This window comes from Castanea sativa, chromosome 7 (assembly GCF_040712315.1).
Source record: "Castanea sativa cultivar Marrone di Chiusa Pesio chromosome 7, ASM4071231v1".
Classification (NCBI taxonomy): Eukaryota; Viridiplantae; Streptophyta; class Magnoliopsida; order Fagales; family Fagaceae; genus Castanea; species Castanea sativa.
In genome coordinates, this window is record NC_134019.1 from 32,202,473 (window position 1) to 32,213,246 (window position 10,774).

General features: G+C 33.7%; 1 long non-coding RNA gene across 1 annotated transcript; it reads right to left on the bottom strand.

Annotated features, from left to right (window-relative positions):
- Positions 1 to 2,828: 2,828 nt before the first annotated feature.
- On the bottom strand, positions 2,829 to 5,211 carry LOC142642663 (uncharacterized). Its single transcript, XR_012845708.1, has 3 exons — positions 5,022 to 5,211; positions 4,028 to 4,095; positions 2,829 to 3,174 (listed from the first exon to the last, which is right to left on the bottom strand). It is a non-coding gene; the product is annotated as an uncharacterized LOC142642663 (long non-coding RNA).
- Between the last annotated feature and the right edge of the window lie 5,563 nt (positions 5,212 to 10,774).

The following is a 10,774-nucleotide window of genomic DNA, read 5'->3' on the forward strand; positions in this document are numbered from 1 at the left end:
CAAAAAGTAGAGTTTTATAGGGTGGGGTGGGCTTTGCGGTGCCTTAAGGGGTGGGGATGGTGCAAGAAAATTTTTCCCTTCATGTGGGGCAAGGATGGGATAAGACAAAACCATACGGGGTGGGGGCAAAGACCCCATCCTTCGGACCCGCCCTACCCCACCCCACCCCATTGCCATCCCTAGTTTGAAGGGTTTCTCTTCATAATCTCTCTCCACCTCCCCCACCCACCCAAATCTAGAAACTATTATAAGTGACATTGTTAATTACTTTTTAATTGACACCTTTTAGTTTCTTAAGTAAACCAAAATCAACACCTTTGCACACCTGTAATATGTAGTTAAATTAGCTAGGAAGATTTTTTTTTATTTTAATTTTTAATTTTTAAGAGAGAAAAGAAAAAGAAAATGACAATGATTAGAGCACTCACATTAGAGTATGTATAATTGAAATTTTTTTCAAGTTTATGCATTTAAACCTAAAAGTACTTGTATTAATTAATCTATAAATGTGTATATTTATATTGTTACTATAGTAACCATGTAAATACATACAGTTATTGTAGCTTTGTAAATGCATATTTTAATCATTTTTTATTTTACCCCATGAGGAAGAGAGGGATGTGGTTTGAGATAATAATAATAAAAAATTTTGGTAAGGAAATAATATTTTAATGAAATGTAACGTAAAATAGATAATTTGATGTGAGTTATTTTGAAAAGTGAGTATTTAAAAAAAATTCTTAAGCTAAAATATACATAAATTTTTATATGAGTTAATGCAAATGCTTTAGAGTGATTGGGTTGTTTTGATAAATTGTCCAAGTAGTGGGCCTTGTCTATATGCAAATATGAGTAATGGGTTTAGTATCAAACCCATAAAATCTTATTATTTAGCCCATAACAAGCTTAAACTCAGCTTGTTTTGTATTGAACCTTATTTTTGTTTGGGCTTTGCTTGTTTTTTTAAAACAAAGGCTAAAGCTTGATTTGTTTATTAACAAACGAACATAAATCAATTTCTTTTTTTATCAACTCAATTGATTCAATTTCATCCCTTATTTTTGTCATTTTTAAAACTTCCTACCTTTAATTATTTGTAAATACAATTGGGAAAATCTATCCTTACCATTTTATACATAAGTGATCACACCAAGGTTTTAAATATTGGAACGATCAATGAACTGAAAATGGGTTCAGTTTCTAATTTTTATTGGTTGAACTATCAATTTTCACAACTGAACTACTAATTAAACTGGACTAATCCTATATATAAATATCCAGTTTATGGTTAAACCGTTTGGTCCAGTTTTTAAAACCATAGATCACACCCTTAACCTCATAAATGCATGATATTCTTGAAAAAAGAAGAAGGAAAAGACAAGAGGAGTGAACCTAGAAACAAATGAAAAACCTTGAATTCAATAATGGGTAATTAGGAAAAAGGATATGTTTCTAAAAAAAAAAAAAAACAAGGAAGAAGAAAATGTATTCAGTATATGTAACCACTAAATATATGATATATTGTCTCAAGTAGTTAACCATTAAGCATCAAACAACCTCATGTGGGAGGTCTAGCGGTTGACCTTTGTCCTTCTTCCTGCTCGTAATTAATGCTTGGATCCAAATCACAATTAACACTTGAGACCATGAGATCATATGTGTCAAAAGTGCATCTCACTGGGTAGGATGTGACTTGCCTCACGGTCTTACCATTTTCTTGCATATTAAAAAAAAAAAAAAAAAAAAAAAATATATATATATATATATATATATATATATATATATATATATATATATAATCAAACAAACAAACACAATAAAAGGTTCAAACTTCCAATTTTATTCGATTGTTGTCAAGACTACATTTGTATTACGAATTCAGTATAGCCGTACAGAAAACACGTGCTCCCTACATAGAGGCTATGTCCAACAATACTTGGGAGTAGGGGTGTCCACGGGTCGGGTTTGTACCCAATCCGATAGAATCAGGTTGAAGAAATCCTAACCCACCGCCAACTGACGAGGGACTTGGATCGGTGCGGTCAGTTTTGCACCAAAAACACGGTCGGAATCGTCCACGGTGAAAAATCTAGCCAAAATAGTTGATTTCAGGTGAAAAAAAGCCAAATCCGGTGGAGATCTCACCAGATCTAGAGAGATTTTGCTAGATCCGGTGAGATTTCACTAAATTTGGACGAAATATCACTAGATCTACTTGATAAGTCGCCGAAATATGAAAATTTTTTACCAGAATTTGAAAATTTGAAGTCAGAATCTGGAAAATCTCACCGAAATCTGGAAAATCTTGCCGGAATATGGGAAAATCTCACTAGAATCTGGAAATTTCTATTGGAATCGGGAATTTTTTTGCTAGAAATTCTTAGTATATTAGTCGGATCGGGTTTTTTTTTTGAGTTTTGGGGAGGAAAACTGAGACCGACCTGCCGGAGTCGGTTTTTGGAACAAATGACCCACCGCCAACCGGTGACTTGATCGGGTCGCTCGTTTTTGGGTCGGATCCGATCGGATCTTTCGGGTGGGTCGAGTCGTCAAATTGGATGGATAGCCCTACTTGGGAGTAGGGTCTCCGGACGCTATTACATTGGGGACTTTCGCTACCAAACCAATGTATTTTGGGCATGTTCTGTGTGCTTGGTAAATGACTCATGTCACGACCCAAACCTGTACTTCAGAATTTAGAGCATGACCGGCATGTTAATATCAAGTTTACCTCAATACTAACACGAACCAACTTAAACAGAAGGTGCTTATAAAGAATTGTTTCCTGTATACCTGCTTATTTTCTTGCATAAAAGCCATAATATACAAAAAATGTGAAAACCTTGAAAATTCATTTCATTTGAACTTTGCAAGATTGCCACTTGGCTGAAACTTCAGGTATTCGTACAAATATTACATAGCTAAACATTTAGCAAAAACTCTTATTTACAAACCCAACCCCAAAGACATACAACTGGGGTTCAAACCAAACTAAAGTTCAGAATTACATCTGTGCTCAAAGGATCAAATACATCTTGATTCCTTTTATACAACAAAAGAGCTAAACTACTATACAAAAAAAAAAAAAAAAAAAACTATACAATCCAAACAAAAGAGAATCACAGAATCTTGCCACCTCTAATACTCTTGCTGCTTCCAGGAAGAACCTGTGCACTGAAATATAATAGGGTGAGCTGCGAAGCCCAGTAAGGTTTTTAAGCTCCATGGGCCTTTGATAAGAATGCATGTAAATCAAATACTTTATGGATATGCCAGCTTTGATAAAATAGCCTTCATACAATTTATATTGTTCTTAAATTAACTTATGAACTTTCAAATGAAAATACTTCATTTTCCTTTCATATAATAATAAAAGAACATGATAAAGAACTTAAACATAATTCAACATACTTTTCTTATCATCATACTTTTCTTATAACTTTCAAATAGCTTAATAGCTCTTTTATAATACATATTAGTTAGTCAAATTGTAAGTCTGTCACAACTTTGGGAGGCTTCCAGCACTTAGTGTCAGGCATCCAACATTCCCCACAATGCTAGGTAATTCCGGAATCATATCATAATACATACTTTCAACCATGGGGGTAGGTTGACATCCTCCACAAGTTGGCGGTTACCAACAAGGGCGGGTACAGCAGAACCAGTCCCACTTTTAAATGGCCAAACAAAATCTCCATGGAAATACTAGTACTATAACCCCTACTGGCTGAGTTCAGATCATGACAATGGAATAACTAAAAACTATACTTTCTAGATACTATACTTTTACATAACTATTTAATAACAGTAGCATATCCAATTCTTTCTTTAAACATTATGTTCGTGATATGAGTAATAGCATCAATATGCTACAATTATCATATATATAAGATTCAATAAGTCACGAACATAAATCTTTACTTGAATCATGCTTATATGTAATATATCTAATTAAAAGGTTTTAATGCATTATAGTTTTCTAAATAGTCCTTATACTTATCAAACACACATGTCACAAATCCCTTACCTGAAAACAGAAGACGCGAGAGATTTGTACTAGAGGAGCTCAAGTGTCCGTGTTCTCGTTCTCGTCACCTAAATGAAAGACCAAAACTTATTACTAACAACTCTTCCTAAAATATAAACTTATACCTCAAACACAACCTAACTCTCAACTTAGTAAAAACTTAATTCCCATCACATAGAGTTTCCCCTAAAACAAGGTACAATCACCAAACTCATAACATACCAAAACACAGAGAAAACAAGCCATAAAAATTCATATATGATCTAAACATACCAAAAGATAAGCACATTAAATTATAGCTCAAAACATTTACCCTAACTTCAAAATTAAATCTACAAAGTCATAGTTATCGTACACTGTTTACTGATCATTTTAGTAGCAAATTCCCCATTTGTAAAATACGAATGGGCTGTCAAAACACATCCAATTGTCATGAAATTTTACAGAGCTACTACCCTGTATGTCTAATATATACCGTATAAATTTCAAAGTCAAATAATAAAAGCATAATTTATTACAAATCTTACAAGGAAACGTGCTCAAATCTGTCCTGACAGAAATTTATGCAACTTAGAAATTAAACCATTATTATTTTTATTAATCCAAATGCAGTGAGACTACTTCCATAACAACCATATGTGTCTTAGGATTCATAAAAACTACTCCTAGCATCATAATTCACAGCAAATGATTTAATACAGAATTTTCTTGTAGTGAACATCAAATCTGTCACAGTGACAGCTTCAGTGCATGTTGATACAAAATTCATCAACTAAATGCAAATGGTCTTCAATTCATTTGGGTATTTTTATACCAATACAATAAACATTAAAATAACTTATTAAGCATCCAATAGACCATAACACCATCAAACTTTCAACTTAGAAAAACAGAATCACAAGTTCAGCCCCTAAAATCAGATTTGAGAACAAAGAAGGGAAAACAATTAACCTATCAAAATACTCTAAAATCAAATAAGGTTTTAATTACTGACCCACAAATTTGAAGCTGAAACTTTAGTTTTAGGCTCTTAATTCCTTCTTTAGAGTGAGATTTATTGTTTTGGTGAGAGAGGGAGAGAGAGAGGTCTTGCCGTGTGAAAGCAAAGAGAGAAAGAAAAGAAAGAGCAAAAGAAATGAAGCAAGAAGCTTCTAGTACAGCAAAAGAAAAGATGAGGAATTGACTTTGAGGGGGTGTACGTGTATAGCAAAGGAGAAAAAGATCAAGACCCACTTTTTTCCACTTTTTGGCATTTATACTTTTCACCTCATATAAACTTATATTTCAAGAAAGGCCCAATGACAATATAACTTTGCATATATGTATGTATGTGTGTGTGTATATATATATATATATCCTTATCTTTATAAAATTTCTTTTCTACAACATTAAAAGAGCATATGTCTTCTATAATATCACAATAGCAAAGTTTTAATGCACTTAAAATAATTAAGGTAATAACAAACATATAAACTCATAAATTTAATTATGCAATTAAGTTGGGGGTGTTACAACTCAACTTAATAAGTGGGCTTAATATGGAAAGTTTAGATAAAAGTTTTCATTTTTTCCCAAGCTCCCATATTTTTCGGTAAAAAAGCTTCTCATTTTTTATTAATAAAAAAACATGAGAATATTTGAACTCTTGTTGTCTCAGTTGAAAACAATTGGAGGTGTTGGTTCAGCTATCAATTTTTTGGCTATATTTCTACAAATTTGTCCAAGAAAAACCAATCAAATGGACATGAATTCAGGAAATAGAAAAAGATAGGCTGATTTGTAAACTCATGTGCGTCTCTCATACTAACCAATGGAAAGTATATTTCCCCTCCAACATTTCTTGGTCGTTTTTACTTTCTTTAACTTTAAATTCAAAGGAATTGATGAATGGGTTGTTGTTGATAGTGGAGGAATTTTATAATTCCTCCCTCAATAAAAGGGGGTCAACAAATCATATAAATCAGCGTTGGTTGTCTCTTCTGTTGAATGAAATTAGACCAAAACAAAGTCAAATCTAGAAAATACAATACTAAATAAAAAACGGATTGAGAAACGTGTTTCAGAAAAAACGTATGTAATGACTATATAATGTATATTTCATGCTATTGAGAGAACAAGTATGTCATATGATTGAGTGATGTTATTGAGAGTTCAAATAGTGTGTAAAACACCTATGAACGTTTAGACCCCCAAAAACAAAATAACCAACACAAGCTTATAATCAAACAATATATGTGTGGAAAATGAAATATAAGCTATAAAAAATTTGGTAACACACTCTAAATCATATTTAATCACAAACACAGTGATGCAAATCAAGGAGCTGGTCATGTTGATCATACACGTGGAAATGGGGTTGAATTTGCACATGACCCTTTGTCACTTCCTAGTGGCCCAATTACAAGACTTAGAGCCAAACGTTTCAAGGAAGCACTAAATGGGCTGGTCCAAGAGAATTGGGCTGATTTTGAAAAGACCAAGATGGGCTTAGATAATAATCAAGGCTTAGTCCATGTCATCAAAGCAATTGAAGAGGCTAATTAGCATGTAAATTCACACCCAGCATGGTCTGACCATTAAAGGGTGTTAAAATATAGTAAATCTAGTCATTTAGCTATGTTTGACTGCCTTTAAAAGTCCAAGAATCCAAAAAAACGTGAGAACTTGTTTAGGTTAATTTTTGTACTGTTTTTAAAGCTGTAATTATGACTTTGCCTATTCTTGGAGGGTTGTTCCAGGTATATAGATGGGTAGTACGAATTTTAAAAATCAACTTTTGGTTTTCAGAAAAATTATTCTCCTTGTGAGGTCTTGTGTTCCTCTTGGTTCTTAAAAGAACTCTTGAACTTATCAAGTTAATCTTGTGGCATTCAAACAACCAAACTTATCACCTTGATTCTTGAAAGTTTCTTGGGAATTCTTGGTGTGGCGTTTTCAATCCATTGTAGTCTTGGTTTTTCATCTGATTAGATGATGGGTCAAGGCTCAACAAATCTTGTCTACACGATCTTGGGGTTCTAAACCATCATTGTTATAGGGTTTCATCACAATTGTTGGTGAAGTTCATATCACACAGCAGCAATTAAAAGGTAAAGAGAGAGAGGGAAGAAGGATGCAAACACAAAGATAACATGCCGATGTGTTATCGAGGAGAAAACCGAAGAATTCGGCGAAAAACCTCTCCGCCGCCCTCCAAGTGGTCAATAATCCACTAGAGAATGAAGTTGGGATACATGAATAGTAGAAGACCCTCCAAGCCTAATCTACCCAGTGCACCTAAACCCTCCAAGCTTCTTGCTCCAACAGGGTAATGCTGAACCTTGTCTTCTTTAGCTTACCGGATCCCGCAATCGTCTATTGTATCAACCAAAATGAATTGGTCCCTTTTGAACTGCTTCCCAAGCACCAAAATACCTCATCACTGATATGGGTATGGTGAGATAAGGAATTGGCTAAATGTACCTCTCAAGGATATATCAATAGAAATGGTGAGAGTAGAGGAATTTGGAGAATCGAAGGATGAAGATTGTGGATGAGTCAATCTTGTTTTTCTCTAGGGTTTCTCTTTCAAAATTCTCTGTGGAAGCTTTCCACATTTCGTGGGTATAAGGGTATTTATAGTAGAGCGTATGAGGAATGTGAAACGTCAGGTTTTATCCAAACAAGGCATTCTGGCGACTTGACCTCGTGACTAGAACGAGTTGCGAGTTTGAGTTGCGAGCTAATTGCCTGGCCAGACTGGAAGTTTTGTTCTGTAGTGCTCCAGTTGTCATGACCCTTCAGCTCCCCTGCATGCTCCACATGTATGCCACCTTTGGCGATTTGCCAATTGCGAGCCAGTTGTAAGATCCAGTCGCGAGGCTCTTCTTGAGTTCACACATTTGAGGTTTCTTCACACTCTCTCATACACTACCCTTAAATAATTCCCACCTAAATACAGAGTATCTAATTGTTAAAATACAAGCAAATTTGGCACGGAATATAGCCAACATATGAATGAATAAATTCAAGAAAAAACGTGTTTAAGAAAAAACGTATATAATGATTATATAATATATATTTCATGCTATTGAGAGAACAAGTATGTTATACGATTGAGTAATGTTATGATGACGGTTTTATGTAACAACACATTCCTTTAATCATATAATATTTTTTCTTTCGAAATTAATTTTTTTTTCTTGTAAAAACAAAAATTTGGTTCCATTTGCTATATATGTGTGTTCCACAATTTTTGAAGGTCAAAATTTATGATTCAAAATCTAAGAATGAGAATGAAATAGAATGAAATCCAGTTTTAAAACCTCCAATTTCCTCAAGTTTTAAAATAAATGAGTGACACGTGTAAATAAAATGATCAAACGGTTAGAAAATTAGCAATTTGTGTTTTTTTAAAAAAAGATGCAAAAGGAACCTTTTTTGACATAAAAAAGTGCAAGAAGAAGGCATGATCTCATTGGAGTTAGAATAGTTGTTGATGGCAACCTTTGACAGTGAGTGGATTGGTGGCCAAATTTAGATCAGGCCACGCGTGGAGGCACATGAGATCGAAGATGGAGGTTGGCTTCTTGGGTTTACATATCAGAGGCTGATGAAGAGAACCATGGCGTTGGTTTCGAGAAACACCAGTCGATAGAGAAACTGTGATGACTCGTGGATCGATGGCCACCGCGTGTGACAGTGTGTGTGGGAAGATGGAGATTGGACTCTTGGGTTTTGCATATCGGAGGCCGAAGAAGAGATTTGCGGCGTTGGTTTCGTGTAAGGATTAAGAAAAACTAACAAATTTGAAGGGAGGCTCGGACTCGATGGTGTGACGGTTGTGGCTTTTGATAGCGGCGAGGCAGTGGTGGAGAAGCTTTGTGGAGGTGGTGAAGGCAGCGGGAGTCTTAGGTTGAACGGTGGTGATGTCTGGTAGATCAGTTTGGCTCTAGAGATGGTGAAGGGAGAGGCAATAGAGAGATGAGAAATTGTTGGGTTTTTCCTAACCATTGGATCATTTTAGATACACGTGTCACTCATTTATTTTTAAATGAGAGGAAACTGGAGGTTTTAATTTTGGAGGTGATCCTCTCGTGCAAATGCCAACTGATGACTACCTGGAATTTAAATGATGAACATCGCTCTAGTTTAACAAACATGAATAATTGGTTCTGTACTTCTCTTACCTCAAAATAAAAATGCGGAGAATATTTTAACATTCTCACTTAGGAATTTTTAGAAATTTTTAGAAATACACTCATTTCATTTCGATTATGCTTAAAAGATAAGGCACACTAAGCAATGGAAAGTGTGTGTGTGTGTGTATTATTTTTTGAGGGATGACGATAGTATTAATAAGAGTGAAATCGAACATTGGATAATAATAATAAGAGTGAATGGCTAATAACTTTTTTTTTTGGATACAGAATGGCTAATAACTTAATATAACATAATTAGGTTCAAACTCATTATCTTAAACTTTTTGGTCATGTAGCATCCCTGTATGTTTTATATTAACTCCTTAATCACAGTCTTCCCATAGATATTATCTTCCTAACATCCCTACAATATAACACCTCATTGTGAGATGAACTCCAATTAAGCCTTCTTACCCTAATTCTTCTTCATTCATATATTTTTTAAAACAAATATAAATATTATATAGCAAATAAACATTTAATATGGTTATGAACTTATGATTGTATGTGATATTTTCTGTTCTTCTATATACATGAGGGAAAAAAATTATGGGACATTCTTTTGTTGGACAATGTAAATGTCTGTATATACACTACATCTTTATAAAAATTAATTTTTTAATTGCTTCGAGTGTTTTAACCTAACATGACAGCTTTTGCACTAAAACATAGGTCATCGTATTTGTAATTTGTTATTGCCTACTAACTACTGACTAGGAAGGACGAACATTTCATTTGGAGTATTGTACTTATGTTATATCTGTATTATACCATTGTGTCATGTTATAATTTTTCAAAAAATGCTCATAAAGTCACATCATACACGTATTCGTAGCCATACCCATACTGTGCTCACGAGCTATTGGCCTTAAGTAGCTAGCTGATCAGCTCATCTTCAAACTACGTTTTTATATCTTCTTTGGTGGTAATCATCATCAAATCAAATAAGCTAATATTGGGATATAAATAGAATTCCAATCCATCTGCATGTAGATTCAAGTTATGATTTTGTGCATATAATAGTAAATATTACAGTATAACCAGCAAGGATGCAAGATGGCACCTTTGTGGAACTTGAATACCCAGTCACAACTGATATATTTATTCTCTATCATCTCAATTATTCGAAACTCATAACATTGTCTATAAAGACAGGGAAGGAAAAAAAAAATCACCTGATTTAGAATGTGACTCATAATCTTTACAATGAGCAATCAATCCCTTAATATTTACTCAAAATTACAAATAGTCTCCAAGTGATTTAAAATAATTTCAGTCAAATTAATCACCTTTTATCTTCCCTTCTAAGACTTAAATTCATTTAAATCCTTAAATAATATTAAAAATTCTAAACTCCTTTAATCTAATAATAATAATCATAACAATATAGGCTATTTGTAATTTTAAGTGAAGTTGAAGGATTGATTGCTCAGTTTCAAAATTTAGGTGACACATCATAAATTAGGTGATAGTTTAGAGTATTGTTTTGTAATTTATATATATAAAAAAAATACTATCATTATTTGCTAAAGCACAACTAACGTAAAAAGATAGAGTAGCAAGTACA